A 19,696-nucleotide genomic window follows, 5' to 3' on the forward strand; every position below is an offset into this window, starting at 1 on the left:
CCATTATGTTGATTATTTTTCTCCAAGCAGACGACGGCTAAGTGACGTGCAACGGTCGAAATTCGAACTATTCAGACCGAAAAATCGTGTGCGCGTTGTTTATATGTTTATTTCTGTTATCTAACAGTAAAACAATCACAGATAGCCTTGATTTAAGTATAAAATGCACCGGGAATAGTTTCTATCAAGAATAACCTTTGTTTCAGTGAGTAATTTTTTTTTCTCCCGAGCCAATTTTCAATGAGGACGGTCTTTTCTTTTTCCTGTGAAAATCATTCATTCTTCGGAATGAAACCTATGTCAACAACTTCATAATCAAATGGTTATACTGTCAGCCGCTCATATTAGTAATCATGGGTATAAACAGCTGCAATATAACGAACTATTTTTTCTAACCGCGGAGAGTCAGGTAGCGGCCACACAACGCTTGTGGGCGGAGCTCCTGCTGCACTCTTACCCTGTCATCAACTATAGTAACTGCGACTCCTTCCCGGATGAAGGGGAACTTGCCAGCTTGTAACGCCGACATGATCCAATATTAAATGCTCAGCGCAAAGAGCATTCAGAGCGACATTTTCCATGGTGTCTTTCACTTCTAAGTACGTGCGCATTAATGGTTGCCGGTTTATGCGGCACGGGTCGGGAGCAGAGGGAGGGGTGGGGGCGTACAGGGGCGGGGCGTGTACGCCCACTTACAGGTTTTATGCCCTTTCTGACGACTTTCTGTCGTGAAGGCGGGAAATTTAAACATGGACGTGACACCTCCCAATCTTACCTGTCCGTTGTCCTTAACGGTGCAGCGCATTCGATTGGTGTGTCACACCAATGACGCGGAGCAAAACAGACGGTTCCATTTTTGCCCGCAAGAATAAAGCTCGTGTCATTCCAAGTGTAATTCAGTTAATTGGCTCGAAACAATGCTCGGCCTCAAATTACAAAAAAGTTGTTGGTTTCGTGCACACCGTGGACTGAGCCCAGCGTCGCAGGTCGTCCTTCTTCACAGAGTCTAAGGGCAGTAATTTTCTGAAGAAACGGACGATCCGAAACACACAAATGCCCGCCGACTCCTAGCAAGCAGCCATGGGAGAACGCGTCGGCTGTCTGTCTCATAGGTCACTTCCTGACTCATAGGTCACTTCGGTCCGGTCGTAATGGCCGTCCGGTTGAAAAAGACCCGTCCGTCCTCATCTTGGCTTAAGATGCAGGGACTCGTATTTTGGCCTCCAAACATTGCGCGTAGCAGCTTCTAAACAACACTACCGGAAAATAGTGCTTTAAGGCGGGCGAAAATTTTGTTTCAGTTGGACTTTAACATCAGTGACTCCTCTGCCGCCTACATTTGGCCTTAGATCTTGCTTCTAGCGTGCCGGTCAGCGAAGCGTCGCATGTACGCTTGTGTGAAGCTCTTTGGACTTAGAGGAGGATGCAGTCTAAAAAATAACACACAAAGGGCATATTTTTCCAGCCACAAATCGTGTTGTGGCTTACTTTCACATTAGCGAATGAATTGTTACGCCCTGGCAACGTCCTGCGACTATACTTTGTGCGGACTGATTCTATCGGAGGGTCGGCGAGCAGTGCACTAACTCAGTCAAGCCAGCCCATCTCGCTTTCACGTCGTACAAGAGGTCACAGGCAATTGGCAAGGAATGTGGAAAGAGGAAAGCATTTTCGAATTCATTTCCGACTAAATAATGTCGCGTAAACGCAACGAGATGGGTCAAAAAATCGCCTAGTTCCTTTACTTGTGTGCCTTTACATGCTTTAAAGAAAGTTTTTTTCAGTTTTAAATGTGCTTTAGCGGAGATGGTGGAATTATTTTACATTACCTGGTGCTGTCTTTTCTTGTTAGTATGAATAAACGTAAAAATAACGTCGAAGCATAAAACTGCCATTTTTTATATTTGTGACGTTTGTTGCGAAGGCTTAGCAAGGGAATAGTTATTTCCGTAACATTTATGCAAGCAAAATGGCAGCGCATCTACAAAGACAGTGGTGCTCACGCCCTTTATAAATTGATGTTTCCCATTGCTACAATGTAAAAACGACGGAGTACAACCAAAAAATTCTTGTAAACACAGGTAGACTGCCAATAAAGGCATCGCGCCTACTGCTTCGCTTTTTATGGCGCCTTTGATAACTTATTCATAAATAACTGCCTTTATTCGACAGAAACATTAAAACTTCTTTTTTAAAGCTTTTCAATAGGTGCACTCTGAATATCAGCTTTCATATATATTTCCACGGGATGTTAACTGTACTTACCAGTGGTTGCATCCAGTGAAAGTACCTCAACAACAGTGCAGTCAGGTCCGAAGTACAGAAATTTCCAGTCTGGCTCTGGATAGTAATAGCCCTTCCATGCTGAAAAAAATCACATTTGACATAAACGTATGCAGACCCCAAGCTCCTTATTTTCTGCTTTAACTCCAGCTTGCTTTCGGGATCACTGCACGGGAGAACACAGAATTATTGAGATTTGTGTTCTGAAGAAGTGAAAGCGTTTTTCAGTAATTTCGTATCGAAGCATATTTTAAGCACAACTTTCCTCCTCTATTCAACGGCAGTCGTCGCACTGAGTCCTTACTAGATCTGTTTGTATGTACAGCTATAAGCTGAGCGCTTTGCCATTGTCGGCAGGGGTGTTTAGTGCAGCGTAGTGGTGGTTCTCGCGGCGGTGAAAGACAGGTAGGCGACACGCTGTGGGAACAAATTCGTCTTTTCAGGACATATCAATGCTGTGGCCACGGTGACAATTCCACGACGTGACAAGAGACCCTTAGAGCAAGAGCGAATAAGTCATACGTTGCTTGTGGCCCTGTGCACTTCTACGCCAACCTCAAAGCGTTTCTGAAAACAAACGACGCCTGGATTTGTCTTGTCTCTTCGAGTAGGCCGTTTTGCGTAAGCGTATGTGATAATGTTAGGAGTGCGTTCTGGGGCCCTTCAGTGAGCACAGGAGCCTGGTGCAGCGCGTGATTTCTCTGCGTACTTTGCAACCGACGGCTGAAGCGCCTGTAGGATGCATTTCAGAAAATATTTGGTGGAGCGTAGTCGGTGCTAAGATTGCCAGACGTTGCCACAACTCCAGCTGCTTGCATCTTGGTGCGGCTGGTTTCTGCGGCCACTTATTTTGAGAAGCTCTCCAACGCGATTCGTCTCCAGTTTAATGTTATCCTGCCATTGCTGTTGGATTTGTTTTCACCTGCATAGATTGGAGTTGCTACAAATCAGCACCTGTGACACAACGCATTTCGTTGCAAACATGTATGACTGTCCTCCTACGAGCGCACGTGCACCAGACGCTGCGGTAAACGTCGTCTGTGAAACTTAGGGACCCTAGTTTATCATGCGCTATCTGGCTTGCTTGGTTGCCCAAAAGTATGGCGGCCAGGCTCACTTCAATGGCGTTGCCACTCCACCCGCCTAACGGAACACACTGAAAAGAAACAGCGTCACTCTTCATCAAGCTGCACTACCACCAAAGAGACAATGCTGGCACAAGGCTGAACAATGTAATTCAGTGCCGTTAATACCATAGGCATTTTGTCAACCCGCCGAGCATTGTAAGAGAACTTGAGGCTTCCATTTAACATTTACTACTGGCCGCTGTCAATGGCGAGTTATTGCAACAGAAATAGGAGTAATTTATTTCAGGTCATAGGTGCTACAATTAGGATTTTGTTCATAAATAAAGCATGCGTGCAAATTTCCCTACTGGCTATATATTTGGTAAACCACACGCTCTCGACAACGTACCACTTAGACACCGACCGAGACCTGCATTACATCGCACGTTCTTTATATTGCCTTGTTCCTGCGACTACAACGCACTATATATTTATTGGCAATCCTGTTGCGTGATTTTTTAGTTCGTTATTATTAGACATCTTTCAGAAATAGTAAATGCACAGCCTGAGTACTTTATTAACAGAGCAAATGACCGTACACGCATAATGGATTTCATCATTTATACCGTCATCTACAGTAACTCGCTGAAGTTACGTTAACGGTGTCTAAAAAACAAACTTTACAGCACATGATCTATATCGAAACGCGAGAAATTCGTTTGAAGAGTAAATTATGAATAACAAAATTAGAGGCGTCACAAGAAATTATTCTGAAGCATTAGCAGACGAACCTTATAGTTGCCGGGAAAGAAGAGAAAAGAAGGTGTTTCTGGGCATACCCATACTGTGTTTAAAGAGAATAACTGACAAATTTAAAAATGCACACAAAGGACTATTCCCACCATGCCGGCTAATTGGTAAGGTCCATCAAACCACCATCGCGAATTCAAAAGAGTTGATGCTTGGTACAACTTTGTCGACCTCTGAAATTCATCCTTGTTCTAGCTATTCTGCACTGTGGGCGAAGAAATCATTGCGTTTGGTAAAGTCTAACGAAAATAATTGTTCTTTTTTAATTTTCTATATTTTAGGTATATGAGATTGGATATACTTGCTGTATTTACGAAGGTTTTGGTTTATTGAAAGTGCCACTCGTGCAACAACGAACAATTTGCTCCCAACATAGCTAAAATATTCACAATAGATATTCCCACTACGGAGCGATCTGAACCTCGCAATTTAGCCGGGCGATCGGTTGCGGCAGCACATCCATTGCTTACGAATTCAGAATAAAAGAGCAGGTTGTGACAGACAGGGTTGCACAAATCACGGGCAGCGTTCACCGCCCGTCGAAACAAGGTAGCCTCACACAAGATATTTGTAAGCCAGAACAAAAAGTTAGAGAGAAGCAATAGACATCAACGACAAGTTCGATATTGTTCGTCTCACCGATAAAATACAGGAGCGCAGTTCACCACCACGTGCAGCCGCCATTCCTCTCACTCACCGCCGGATGTATTCGGCACCCAAACGTGGGACAGATGGCGCTGCTGGCGCCGTTCAACAGCGCCACCCGCGGAAGAAAATCGCAAAAATGGTCGGCACATGGCCTCGCGCGCCCACGTTTAGCACACTTGTTTCCGCGTTGTTTAAAAGTGCAACCGCTCGTTACCGTGATGATGTTCGTCGTATGACACGCACAATATTTTTGCCAGAAATTAGGTTCTGGTGACGCGCGTTCATTGTAACTAATTAGCTAGTATAGGTTAAATTATTAATTATTCATTAGTAATTAATTGGGTTAAAAGTCAAATTGATGTCACTAGGGCTTGTGAGGTATCAAATTATAGGTATCGATAAAGGGAATCCCTTGGAACAAAAATAAAAAAATGCTTTCTGGTTATAGTCATCAGAGTCACGTGAGTCATAAATTGGGTTACAAGTCAAAGTGATGCCACCAGGCTTGTGATGTATCAAATTAAAGGTCTCAATGTTACAAACGCCTCCCCCGGACAATTGCGTCCGCTTGCAAATACCAAAGAAGGGCGCGAGACAACAGTTATTTATATTTTAGCAGGGTGGTCCGCCCGTGAGTTTTCACGTGTTCCGAGATTGCTAGGGTGAATGAAATCACAACGGAGATGCTCGACTACGTTTTAAACTATATAGGTTTACTGTACAAACAAAAAAAACTACAGGGCAACGCCCGACACAAGAAAAAGAAACCTTCACACTGCCATCGGCCTGTGCGCGCAGGCACTAATCCGCCGTGGCCTACGACTTAACCTTCTACCTCGAAAACATAACTGAGACAGCTGTACGCGACACGCGAAACACTCTAGAGGCAAACACTTGTTTAAACCTCGACAAGGCAACTACCAAAAAAATACTAACAATTACGCAACACGCAAAACCCTCTAGAGGGCAAACATCGTTAGTTACAAGTGACGGTAGAAAAAAAAAACCGAAGGCGGATATCTTAATCCGATACAACAAACAATTACGAAGGAGGGAGCGCGGGAAGAGAAAGTCTCTACGAGGCAAGGAGAACCCGCCTGTTCAACGGCAGAAAGTCACGACGAGGTGGAGACGGCCTCGCCCTGCAGCAGCTCACGTGTTTCGGGGGTCCGGGGTGCAGAAGCTGGTCGGCCATGTGACCCGTGGCGACGGGCGAACACGAGCGCTGAGCCGAGGCGTGGACCGCTCCGTCGCGGGCCTACCGATGAACTTTCGCTAAAGCGCGTCACCCCCGGACTCTTCCCCGCGTAGCACGTTCTCGAATCTCCAGCCGACAGCCACAAGCGACCGCACGCGCTCCCTTAAATAACCTTCGCCGGCCGCTGAAGTCCTGATCTCACGTCTTCCCATTGCTCCTCTTTTCCCCCTCTCGGAGCCCTCGGCAACTCGCCTCGATCGTCCGCGCGCGCCCGAGCCAGCGATCGTGACGTCACCCCGCGCACTTGCATACCCGCTGGAATGTGGCAGCCCGCTTTTGTCCTTGTAGCAGGTAGGGCGAAACAAAGGAGGTGAGCACAAAGCCGAAGGGGGGACCCCGAATTCCTCCGCGAGGCACAAAATGGCCGACTCCGTCCCGGAGGCCGTCATGTCGGCCGTCCGAAAATAAAAAAAATGGAGGGTCTGGCCTGCAGTTTGTGACAGTCAATGAGGGGAATAAAGTGGGACAAATTAAATATTGCTTCCTGGTTATAGTCATAAGATAGTCACGTAGGTCATTTATCGGGTTTAATGTCAAATTGATGACACAAGGTTTGTGAGGAATCAATTTAATGGTCTCGATGAGGGGAATCACGTGGGACAAATTAAATATTGCTTCATGGTTATATTCATGGCATAGTCACGTGAGTAATATATTAGGTTAAAAAGTCAAATGGGTGCCACTAGGACTTGTGAGTTATCAAATTAAAGGTCTCGATGAGGGGAATGACATGAGACAAATTAAAAATTGCTTCCTTGTTAGTCATCACAGTCACGTGAGTCATCGATTTGGTTAAAAGTCAAAGTGATGCCACCAGGGCTTGTGAGGTATCAAATTAAAGGTCTCGATGAGGCGAATGACATGGCACAAACTAAAAATTGCTTTCTGGGCACAATCATGAGATAGTGACGTGAGGGATAGATTTGATTAAATGTCAAATAGATGGGAGTACGGCTTTGAAGTATCAAATCAAAGGCCTCGATGAAGGGAACCACGTGGGACAAATTAAAGATCGCTTGCTGGTTATAGTCATGAGATAGTCACGTGAGTCATGGATTGGGTTCAAAGTCAGAGTGATGCCACTAGGGCGTGTGAGGTATCAAATAAAAGTCTCAATAAGCGGAATCACGTGGGACATATTAAATATTGCTTCCTGGTTATATTCATGGCATAGTCACGTGAGTAACAGATTGGGTTAAAAAGTCAAATGTGTGCCACAAGGCTTGTGAGGTATCACATTAAAGGTCCCGATGAGGGAATCACGTGGGACAAAGTAAAAATTGTTCCTGGGTATAGTCATTGGAGGAGCAGCGGTGGCATAGACGCAGAGCATCCGCCTCGCGTCCAGAAGGAATGTGGTTCGAATCCCGGTGCCGGACAATTCCCACCGGATTAAAAACAAATCGGTGTGTTGATGGAATTGCAGAATGAGTCTTGGGGTGCGGCCTGACCCCTGTGACCATCACCGGCAATGCACTCCCTCACCAGAGCAGGATTGGCTGCCCTGGTGTAGTAATGGCCGCAACCTCCCATGAATAGACCAATTAAACCACTGCTCTCAGTCTCCAGTGGCTGCAAAGCAACTGACCACGGTGGCGGCCAGAGCTGTGACGCAGGAGAGGGTGCGAAGAATTCCTGAATCCGGACAGGCCGCCAATGGAGTCTGAACCTGGCAACGTTTAACGCTCAAACTTATGTATCGAAGCGAGTGTACAGGTGTTCGATGAATTAGAGGGCATTAAATGGGATGTAACAGGGTTTAGGGAGGTTAGGAGGACAGGGGAAGTGCTTACGGTGCTGAAAATTGGACACGTTCTATTTTACCGTGGTCTGGCGCAACGAAGAGAACTGGGATTCGAATTTCTAGTCAATAAAAGCATAGCTGGCAACATAGACGAATACTATACTTAGGCTTAATAAGAGGTACAAAACAAGGTGGTACAGGGCTACGCGCCCACATCCAGCCACGACGACCAGCTAGCGGAACGCTTCTTGAAGATGGGGAAGCGGCATTGCTAAAGTAGAAACACTGTATACCGTAGTTATGGGAGACTTCAATGCTAAAGTAGGTAAGACTCGGGCTGAAGACGAGACAGTTGGTAACTATGGTCTGGGCTGTAGAAATACCAGGGGGGACTTACTAGCCGAGTTCGCAGAATGGTATAATCTACGCATCATGAACACCTTCTGCAAACGGGAGAGCCGGAAGTGCACGTGGAGGAGCCCGAATGAACAGCACATAAAAATGAAATAGACTTCGTATTATGCGAAAACCCTGGAGTCGTGCAGGATGTGTAAGTGTTCGGAAGGGTAAGGTGTAGTGACCACCGTATGACAAGATCTCGAATTAGGCTAGACTTGAGGAGGAACCGCAACAAGCTAGTACGTAAGAAGCCGATCAATGAGCTAGCGGTAAGACGTAAAGTTGAAGAATTCAGGATCGCGCTACAGAACCGATATTCACCCCTTACCCAGGGAGCAGAGTTAACGACACCGGACGACAGTGACAATCTTACACGCATTATCACGGACTGTGCAGTAGAAGTCGGGGGCACGATGGCTAGACTGGATACTGGTAAACTTTCACAGGAGCCGAAATATCTCATTATAAAACGTCAAAGCATGACAATCTGCACAGCAGCTGACAGAATAGATCTAGCGGAGCTTTCGAAGTTAATTAATAAGCGTAAGACAGCTGACAAACAGAAGTATAATATGAACAGGATGGAATATGCTGTAGAGAACGGAGGCAGCCTGAAAGCAGTTAAGAGGCGTTAAGTTGTGGGGAGAAACCAGATGTATGCACTTCAAGACAAGCAAGGCAATGTCATCACAAATAGGGATAAAAAAAATCATAGTAGCCGAGGAGTTCTATGGGGACCGGTACAGTAGCCAGGACATCCAGGATAATTCCGAAGGAGAAAGTAGCTCAGAGGAGATAGACATCCCACCAATAACGAACGAAGAATTAAGGAAGGCTATGAAAGAAATTAAAGGGGGAAAAGAACCTGGTGAAAATCAGATAACAGCAGACCTCTTGAATGAGGGTGGGCAAATTGTACTAGTAACACTGGCAAACCTGTACACGAAAGCCTAATGACCGCGAGTTTACCAGAATCTTGGAAGAACGCGAACATCATGCCAATTCACAAAAAAGGGGATATGAAGGACTTGAAAAATTACAGGTCGATCAGCTTACTGTCCGTTGTCTACAAGGTACTTACCAAGGTAATTGTTAACAGAATGACTGCCACCTTACATTTCAGTCAACCTAAAACAAGCAGTGTTTCGTAAAGGCTATTCAACAATGGATCATATTCACACCATCAATCAGGTGATAGAGAAGTGGGCAGAGTATACTGAACCTCTACATATAGCCCTGATGGATTATGAGAAAACATTTCACTCTGTCGAAATCTCAGCGGTCATTCATGCATCACGGAACAAGGATGGAGACGAGCATGAAGCAAGAATTCTAGAGGATATTTACAATGGGTCCACAGCTACCATCATCCTCCATAAAGAGAGCAGTAAAATACCTATAGGGAAGCGCGTCAGGCAAGGAGACACAATATCGCCAATGTTATTCACAGCATGTTTGTAAGAAGTATTCAGAACATTAGATTGGGAATAGGTGGGAGTAAGTCCTAATGGCGAATACCTCAGTTACCCCAGATTTACTGATGACCTCACCTTGCTAAGTAACTTGGGGGACGAATTGCAAAGCATGCTTACCGCATTGGACAAACATAGTAGATCCGTAGGCCTGAAAATTAATATGCAGAAAACTGAAGTAATTATCAATAACCTCGGGACAACACAGTGATTTGAAATAGGTTGGGAGGCAGTAGAAGTGGTAAGCGAATATATCTACTTATGCAAAGTTGTGACCCCGGATCCCAGCCATGAGGCAGAAATAATTAGAATGATAAGAATGGGGTGCAATGCATTCGGCAGGCATTCTCAGATAATGACCAGCAGCCTACCATTGTCCCTGAAGAAGAAACTGTATGACAGCAGCACCTTACCTGTAATTACCTACGGGGCAGAGACTTGAAGGCTCACTATAAGGGTTCTACTTAAATTGAGGACGACTCAGCGAGCAATGGAACGGAAGATGATAGGTGTAAGATTAAGGGACAAGAAAAGAGCGGAGTGGATCCGGGAACAAACGCATGTTAAGGACATATTAGTAGAAATTCAGAAGAAATGGACGTGAGCAGGGCATGTAATGCGACGGCAAGGTAACTGGTGGTCATTAAGGGCAACAGAGTGGATTGCTAGAGAAGGCAAGCGTGGCAGAGGGCGGCAGAAAGTTAGATCGGCAGATGAGATAAGGAAGTTTGCGGGGATAAATTGGTGGCAGTTACCACAGGACAGGAGTAACTGGAGATTAATGGGAGAGGCCTTTGCCCTGAAGTGAGCGTAGATATGGTGATGATGATGATGATGGACATGAGAAAGTCACGTGAGTCATAGATCGGGTTAAATGTCAAATTGATGCCACTAGGGCATGTGAGCAATGAAATTAAAGGTCTCGACGAGGGGAATAGGGAGGAAGAAATTAAAAATTGCTTTCTTGTTATAGTCATGAGATACTCACGTGAGTAATAAATTGGGTTAAATGTGAAATTGATGCCCCTAGGGCTTGTGAGATATCATAATAAAGCTCTCGAGATGGAGAATCACGTTGGACACATTACAAATCTCTTTCTGGTTATAGTCATGAGACAGTCACATGAGTCGTAGTTCGGGTTAAATGTCAAATTGATGCCACTAGCGCTTGCGAGGTGTCCAATTAGAGATCTCGATGAGGGGAATCACGTCGGACAAATTAAAACTCGCTTCCTGGGTATACTCACCAGATAGTCCCGTGAGTCATAGAGCGGGATAAAATGTCAAATAGATGCCGCTTGGGCTTGTTAGGTATCAAATTAAAGGTCTCGATGAGGGGAATCACGTGGGACAAACAAAAATTGCTTCCTCGCTATAGTGATCAGATAGTCACGGGAGGCATAGATTGGGTTAAAAGTAAATCTTATGCCAGTATGCTTGTGAGGCATCAAATTCAAGTTCTCGATCGAGAATGTTTTCATGCAAACTATTTTGTTAAAAGATAACGAAGGAATATTTTTAAAATAAAACTAAGAAAAAATAACAGTTTAGGTGACATCAGTAGACATCCCAAGCGAAGACATGTCCACGAAAAATTCCTATTAGGGTATAGCGCGCATTGTGAAGGAGGCTTTCTTTTTAGCTAGTACTTGTTCGTCTTGATTATAAAAATAACAGGATGGTGAAAACATGTTTGGCGGCAGTTCTTAGCAACCGTATTTTTTGGTTTATTACTGAACTTTCTTCTCCAGTGACGTGCCACTGCTTTCAAGGCTACTTATTTCGGCGCTAAATGAGCCCCCGAATCTCAGTTAGCTGATAATTGTTATTCGCCTCAAATGTACTTCGGTGTTGTCGCGTAGCACTGAATTATTGACATTTAAGACAAATGTATTTCACTCTAAATATCATTTGACCGGCCGTCTGAGAGTGGTATTACATATGGTACGCACTTGGGATCGTAATCTCATATTGTTGCTCATAAAATAAAGTATTAATGATCAGTCGAAACCTTTCTGGGGCAGCCGCTTTTGTACCCATAGTAATGCGGCCTTCGCAGAAAACTCCGTGCCAATACACTGCTTGCACAACGGTCGCACTGGCTTTCTACATGATGTAGCTTGCCCACTAAGGGCGCGATGGTAAAGTAACAAAAGCGCGAGGCGGGAACACAGTGAGAGCCTCACATGTGTTGCTCTCCGTCCACCCCGGTAAACATTTCTACGGGGTTATTTCTAAATACGGGCTCATGTTTTCTCAGCCACTGAAAAAAGGAAGTCGGGTTTGGATATAAATACTGTAACAGTCGAATGAAGTGGGCCTCAAAGCTAAGCTATCTGATGAAATACAATCTGTCTAGCTAATGTGCTGGACAAGAGCGGATGTCACAATGATAATCTTAACCAGTTCTTTGTCGACGCCTCGAATTCATACAGTATTGGAATGAATATTCACGTTCTTGAACCGCACATGGGGGAATAATTGATCTGCTATCTTTGCGTAATAAGCTATAATCTAGCTTTACACGGTGCGAATGTACCTGCGAGTTCGCAGCCGCGGCGTCGCTAGTGCAGCAGTAAGTCGTTTGGCTGCACAAGATAACATAATCCAAACTATTGATTGTCGTTGATGTCTAAGCTACAAAATACCGTATTTACTCGCGTAATGCACCCACTTTTTTTCCAGAACATTTGATGCAAATCTAGTGCGGCGTTCATAAGGGGGGGGGGGGGGGGTAATTTTTTCACGAAAACCATTTCAGCACAGAAAAGGCAAGCAAGTTTCGGGTTAAAATTTTTAGAATAGGTCTCATGAACGTTATCAAAATAATAAATAAAAACATAAAAACTCCGCACAACGGCACCAGCCGCTTTGCAAAGTGACTCAGACTGCAGTGTTTTCATAATTTACGGAACGCCCCGGAACGAGTTTGCTGCGAGGTGACAACAGGGTTACCAATAAGTGGCTGCCGATTTCACAGTGCGGGTATCAACACAGACATGGTGGTCGACGCCACAAGCTGAGCGCATTCTTTTCTTTGTCTTGTGAGCACATCATGTACATTTAGTGAGAGGTTCTTCCTCAACTATATTGAACGCATGCTTGCGGATATCGCTAATATCGGCAAATCTGCCGCAATAACGTAGCCATGTCCGGTTTGAAAGGGAAGGAAACAGATGTAAGCACGGTCATCATCAACGAGACTTGGCACACATACGACATACTGCTGCGTCAAGGTCAGGGTGCGTTCATTGCGTGGGAAATAAAAAGAACCGAGTTTGAACGACAAACTTCAGGTGTGCTATCATTACGCGAGTAAAATCCTGATGCGAATAAATACCGTAGATCGTTTTGCTGTTCCAGCAGTGTGCAAATGCGAATTCGCAAGTGAATTCGCACCATGCAGCACGGGCTATAGGCTATTAAAGGGACACTGAACTGATTTGGAAACATTGCGGAATTACAAGCGCAAATTGTTGTCGGTAGTCCATAAACCATGATTGGATCACTGTCAGTGCGTTTACATGAGTTTATTTGAAAAATCCATTCGAAAATGCTGTCCTCCTCTCTGCATCCTCGGCCAATTTCTGCGGCGTTTTCGTGTGACGTCAGGAGGAAATGATTTGGCTTGACTGCGCTATTGCACGGCTCGCCGACCTTCGGACAGAGTCAGTCAGCCCAGCGATTATTCCGCCGTGTGCTTCGTCTTTTCTTTCTTCGTCCTGTGCTGATGTTCGCTGGAAGTATGAGTTCATTAGGCAGCGCCAACGGGTTGTCAAAATTCGTTCGCTGAGTTATAACTAAGCCACGACACGTTGGTGAATGGAAGAATGTGCTGTTCTTTACTTCGTTAGTTTGTACACTGTATCACGCTCCAAGTCCACGTCACTCCACACAAGCGCTGCACAAGCGGACATGCGACGCTTCGTTGACTGGTACGCTTGCAGTAAAATCTAAAGGCCACTTGAAGGCGGGAGAAGAGTCAGCGAAGTCAAAATAGGTACTAATGTAATAAAATCAACCGAAACCTTTACCGTACAGCGTAAAACTAGGGAGCAGAAAGCACTTTTTTGCGCTAAGTGAACAAGCACAGCGGTCAGCAGCACGATCACGCATCTGCGAACGCTTTTCAGCCTAAGAAATGAAATTGGTAGACCTGAGATATTGTGGAAATTTGGATGACACTTACTGCACGAGCGCTATACAACAAATGGTCACCTAAGCTGCTTGGAACGCTAAAACTAAATAAAAGTGTAAAGTGGTTATACATCATATACACTATATTTCTATTGCTCGCAGCGCTGGGCCTTAGCCGAGCGGTCTGGAGCGCTTGGTTTATTATTTTTCAAGGGGCAAGCTCGAATCCCGGAGGGTACGTTCTTTTTTTGTATGTTGATTTTCATGTTTTCTGCGGATGTTTTCTATACTGAGTTTACCATTTTTGGGCCGTAACGTTCACTGCTCCGCGAGCGAGTTCGCAGAACCCGCGCAGACTGACACTGACGCGCTAGCGAGTTCACGTTGGAGGGCGGTTGCCGTAAGCACCGACTGCTTGAGGGCAGTGGGCACAGGCAAGAATCAGCAGACCTTTGGCCTGGTGCGAACACGCGTTTTACGATACAGGCGTGAGGGAGGCAAGCTCCAGATATGGGGGAAAGGCGCATGGCATTTAGCGTCTGCGGTGAGGCGGAGGGCGTTCAACCACTGCGAGGCCTCGGCTAGTGATTTCTGTTTCCAAGCCATCCTGCGAGGCTTATCTTAGGCGTTTTACAGTCGACAAAATGGCAGAAGCGCGGTATGGCGAATATCTTAGGCATTTTACAGTCGACAAAATGGCAGAAGCGCGGTATGGCGAATATTCAGATATTGAGACTGCCCACCCAACAATAACATCGGATGACAAGCATGTTGTTTTACAGAACCGAAACCGAATCTTGATTGAATGCTAATTTTGGACATCGTCAAATCACGGTCCTCCTGCTCCCAATGTCACAGCCTTTAGTGTGTGCGGCCTCCGCAGACCGCGCATGGAAGGTTTTCTTCTTTAGGGCTTTATAAAATAATTAGCAACCTGTCAACCGCACAAACGATGAAAAGAGTGGTAATTTGAGCCTGTCTACGCAGTGCAAGCAAAAACAGGAGCTTGACAAATGCACTTCAGTGTTCCTTTAAAGTGTCATCGAGAAACGCTTAGGAGAGTTCCCATCCATCCGGCGTATTGCTGGAAATGTGGAGGTATTTGCGCCTATTTTCACGCGCCCGGGCATCGACAGTAGTGGTGTTGTAGGTGGTAATGGTCGTGTGGGAAAGCACCGACCAATCGAAGACATCATCGAAGACGTCACAGCAATTCCAACCATTGTCCACAGGTTGAGAGGCGCAGTTGGAGAAGACGAAGCGAGAAGGGACTAAAGGAGAACAAAATAGAAAATGGGCTCAAAATACAAGAAGTGAACACGCCTAAGATGGATGGCTTTACCTGTTGCACAAAAGAGGTGGTCACATCCTCCCCTAAACCTTCCTTATCTTTATGGTGCGATGGCGCCAGTATTCAGATGGTTATGAATAGTCATACCGAGACGACACAAACTGGTATCTCACTACTGACATATATGTATGCCGATTTATTCATTACACTAGTAAGAAGTAGAAAAAAAGTATAGTGCTCTTACCTAAAAAAAGTAACCCCGCGAAAGGTCTTGAAGGGCGCATCACGGCGCTGTTCCGCCGCGTATTACCTAAGAAAAGGGTGACGTTGCCACGGGTATTCTTGGTGACAGTCATCCTGAACGGCGCATCACGTGACTGTGGCGTCACTCGCTCCGTCGGCGGCTGGCAACATACTCTCTACAGCATGAAGTCGTTTATACCAAATTTCACTACAGGAAAGTATTGCAGTGCTATCAGGTGCCGTCATGGAACTGCTGGAAAAGGTTACATTTTTACTCCACCTGCCTTTCAGATTCCCTATGATGGCTCGAGTTTATTTTCCTCTTAGCAGCCCGACGCTTGCTATGCACTACTTTGGAGCAAGCACTGCTTGCTTTCTTGAGACGCTGTGTGTTGCTTTTTTTGGGCTGTTGTTAATTCGCGGAGAAGAGCCATAGAAAGAAAAGGTCTGAACAGATGGAGAGAACGCTGGAAAATGGCATTGAATTGAGCAAACTTCGACTACATCTATGATGGGGAGGGTGAGCGCACGGGAGCAACGTTGGGGGGAGAGAAGGGGTGTTACAAGCACGGGCGGCAGAAAACTACTGTCTTCCTATGACATTTGCTGCAAGGGAAGCAGTTACGCTGCCTTATTCTATTATTTCTGTTCAAAATTCAAATTATGGGGATTTAACGCGCCGCGGCTGTGCACCAGGGCCTCGAGGGCTCTGGATTACTTTTGACCCACTGGTTATCTTTAACGCACGACGAAATCTCGACATAAACGCGTCTTTTTTTCTCCTCCATGTGAAAGCAGCCACCGCGCCCGGGATCTAACCCACGTCCTTGAGCTCAGCAGCATAACTGAGACACTGGAGCGGGTGGTATTTTAAGTTACTGCTGCAAGACTGGTTGGGGATGTAAAGCTGCTTCCGAAGCCCGCTGGTTCGTTATGTATATATTTGTTTACTACCATAAAAAGGTGAAGCACCATAGATATGTTTAACATCCTGGTACATTATTGTGTTGGGGCTACATTGTTCCACATCGCACATCAACCACGAGTAACACAGTAGCAATAAATGGGTAAAACAATTGAATGAATTTAATTTGTATATAAAGAAAAAGCGTTACTTCAAATTGCAAGGAGATGCCACCTCAGTAGAGGCGTAACTTTCCATGAAAAGGTGAAGGGCGTGAAAAACGTGTTTTATATTATAAGAAAAATATCGAAAATTAAAAAAGAAAATGATTCCGAACATCAAAAACTTGACATGCTCTTAAAGGGCTGGAGAAGAGCTTTAAAAAAAAAAAACTAATCGGGGGCATTTCTTTGTAGTTTTTTGACACTGAATTCGGAAAAATGTTTATTTCTTGTGAAAGTACACCCAAAGAGCCCTTTTTCGTGAAAACAAACGACCCCTGCCGGTGGTGCGGTCAGAGCTCTGGCTACCTTTCGTGATCGGGCAGCGGTAGATAAAGTCTTATTCCGAAGCCCTGGAGCTGCTGTGGCCCATCGTCCTGAAGAGTTCATCCTGTTGCTATTCAGATGCCGGCCAGAAAGTCCCCAGGAAAATGGAAGACGCACAAAATCTTTCCTTAGAATAGGTTAGCTTAAAGGAAGCATGAACTGAAAAAGCCTGCTCGCGGCGAGCTTTAAATAGGAGCTTTCCCCAAGTGACTTGTGGCCGACTTTGGACTTCCAGATGCAGCAATCTTGTGCAGATTGGATCGTCGCTTTCACTACCAGTGCGAATACACATTCCTAGCACAATTAATCAACACACCATCAGCCCCTTTCTTGCAGGTCTAACTTTTTTCTTACGTTCGGGCAAGTGGTAACAATACCTAGGGCATCACTGGACTACTAACCCAATCTATGACTCACTTGACTATCTCATGACTATCACCTGGAAGCGATTTTTAATTTGTCCCACGTGATCTCCCTCATCGAGACCCTATACCTCACAAGCTTTTGTAGCATCACTTTGACTTTAGGCCAATCTATGACTCACGTGACCATCTCAGCATTATAACCTGTAAGCAATATTTATTTGTCCCACGTGATTCTCCTCATCGATGCCTTTAATTTTATTTCTCGCAAGCCCCAGTGGGATTACTTCCACTTTTAAGCCAATCTGTGAATAATCAATAATGAACAAATCAACATATTAGGGTAATTAATAAAACTAGACGCACCTCGCACGAACTTATTTTCTCGCAAAGAAAGTGTGTGTCATATGACTACCAACATTCGGTAACGAGCGGTTGCGCTTTTAAACAACATGGCAACACGCGTGCACCACATGCACAAGCAGGGCAAGTCCCGCCCAGTTTTGCGATTTTCTTTCACGGGTGGCGCTGTCAGCGCCTCTAATCATCATCATCATCAGCAGCAGGGCCACCTGTCAAACGTTCGGGCCCTACTGCCACGGCAAAAACTCCGGGCGAGCGAAGACCTCGCTCGCGCAAAAAAAAAAAAAAGAAAAAAAACGAAAAAACGTGCCGCCAGCTGTGAGCGAGACGGCTTCCGTCCCCAACTTGCGTTTTTCGACGCTACGGCAAAAAGTGGCGCTGGTCTCTCACGGCGAACTCCAGGTTCCAGGAGCAGCGTGAACCAGGGATTCCTCTTGCAAGACCCCGTCCGTAATTCGTCCAACTTAACTTTCGACTTCGTGCGCGCGTAACGATAGGTGAAGTACGGAAGCCGTTTTTGGTCGCGGCCCAGAGGGAACGCAGCAAAGGCATCAACCTAGTCAACGCTAACCCTTCAGAAACTGGATTCGTTCCCCTCCCAAGAATGCACGACGCGTTGCTTTGCAGCTGGCATTCGGCAAACCAGCAATGGATGAGACATGAGAATATTTCGATTCAGTAACTTGGAGCCGACCGCTGAATGCGGGACAAATGAATTTGGAGCTTGTTTAGAGCTGTTTCCATTTTTTCACCTACTGAGGCTAGCAAGGTTCCCTTGTTAATTATATCGCCTCAGAGCGGTAGGCCAGTGAGCCTTTAACCAACCACAAGACACACGAGTAACGCTGTAACATTCACTGACACGTCGTTCAGGAGTAACGCTGTGACACGCACTGACACGTAGTTCAGCATGAAAGAACAAGAACGGACGCCGTTGAAGACCGCCTAAATCTCCGTAAGGGTATTTGACAGTTCATGGCGTCAATGGATTGTTTTTCAGGTTCATCTTTAACACAAACTTTATACAGCGTAACAGCCATCCAGAATTTACGCCTTAAGTTAGAGCTCTCTGGAAGAAAAACGTTCGGGAAGGAGATGAAAGTGCAAAGTTGTGTTCTATATCTGCGCCGTATTTCAACGTCCAGATCCCCGAAACCTTTATGGAAACCCTGTGTGTGTATCGAGTACAGCATCGCCCACAGCGCACTAGAAAGTGGTAGTGAGGATTTGTAGCCGGGAGGCGTGAGCTACTAACAAAAAATTGGGCACAGCTTGCACTGGAGGTGCAAGGCTATAGACACAGCGGAGGTAACGTCACCTAGTCGGTCGTCAACTTTCCAGTTGCGCAGAGACGTCCCAGCTTGAGAAGGACCAGAATCCGTGTCGACGTTATAACATACTGAGGCTTGCTAAGACGGTCTATGAACGCCGGAGTGTTTGCTAACTATTTCTAAATACTGTAAATGTTACTTATCTTCCTCCCTACAGGTGGCATGGTCATTTCCGTGTGGCTGCAGCTTTAGTAGCTGCGGCTTCATCAATTCTATTGTCACAACCTCGGGTTCCTAGAAATTTCTGTGGAACTGAAAACGGCAACGTGGGCACTGGGTTCGCAGTGTACGAGCTTTCGAGTACGTATTTTCCATGGGACCCCACACTTACGCTAGCAGAGCTGGTTTTATATTGAAAAACAAAAACAGCGTGCCTTTGCTTTGAGGTAGACTACCATCAAATGACAGGACGAAGATGCGGTCACTGACCAAGTCAAGGTGAAAACACAGAGACGTTTCGGAACCCCTACGGGTTCCTTGATCACACTAAGCAGGCAAGAGCCGTAAGTCGCTTCTTATTCTAAAATGTGACGTAACGAACGGGTGTAGCTCTGTTTAACGAAAGGGATACCTGACCAGACGAACTTTCGTCGAACTCTTGACTATAAATCAAATGACAGCCTGGGAAGCCTGCAAGAAAAACTAGGGCAGCTGTTTTTAAGACCATTCGCAGTTACTTAAACGCCAAGCAGCAACTTTTTACACGTACTCAGACAGCCAGGCATGCGGCGTGCTTGGCGATCATTGCGGGCTTGCTCCCTCAACTCATCAAGGTACACAGCGCGATGTTTTGGTAAGGCAAGATTGACCGCATTTTGAAAGGGAGTGCACTTTGC

The 19,696-nt window shown here is 45.6% G+C and overlaps 1 long non-coding RNA gene across 1 annotated transcript in view; it reads right to left on the minus strand.

Annotated features, from left to right (window-relative positions):
* LOC144144823 (uncharacterized) overlaps positions 1 to 19,696 on the minus strand; it is a 55,989-nt gene that overhangs the window by 13,852 nt on the left and 22,441 nt on the right. The window contains exon 4 of the long non-coding RNA XR_013317343.1: positions 2,266 to 2,364. This is a non-coding gene — a long non-coding RNA (uncharacterized LOC144144823). The remainder of the gene's footprint in view (positions 1 to 2,265; positions 2,365 to 19,696) is intronic.

The sequence above is a fragment of the Haemaphysalis longicornis genome, unplaced genomic scaffold (assembly GCF_048455015.1).
Source record: "Haemaphysalis longicornis isolate Haplotype H1 unplaced genomic scaffold, Haemaphysalis longicornis Haplotype H1 scaffold_7, whole genome shotgun sequence".
In the NCBI taxonomy this organism is placed as follows: Eukaryota; Metazoa; Arthropoda; class Arachnida; order Ixodida; family Ixodidae; genus Haemaphysalis; species Haemaphysalis longicornis.